We start from the raw sequence: 277 nt of genomic DNA on the forward strand, positions 1-277 counted from the left end.
GGGGTTGATATTTTCTTCAGTTTTTTTATTGAAGTTTTTTTCACTTTTTTTACTTAAATATTCAGTATGAGGTATTAAATGTAATTTATAAAATAGTCATACTATTTAGTTGTAACTAAACATAAATGGTGCAATATGTCAAATACTGTAAAAAATTAGTCCATTTATATTGATTCTATGTGTTTTAAAGATAAAGATTAGGCTTCATCATATTTCTAGCAAATAAATACGTGTAAGTAGAATCACGCTGTCCATTTGTCCTTCTGTGCTGGGCTTG

This window comes from Propithecus coquereli, unplaced genomic scaffold (assembly GCF_000956105.1).
Source record: "Propithecus coquereli isolate 6110/MARCELLA unplaced genomic scaffold, Pcoq_1.0 Scaffold53, whole genome shotgun sequence".
Lineage (NCBI taxonomy): Eukaryota > Metazoa > Chordata > Mammalia > Primates > Indriidae > Propithecus > Propithecus coquereli.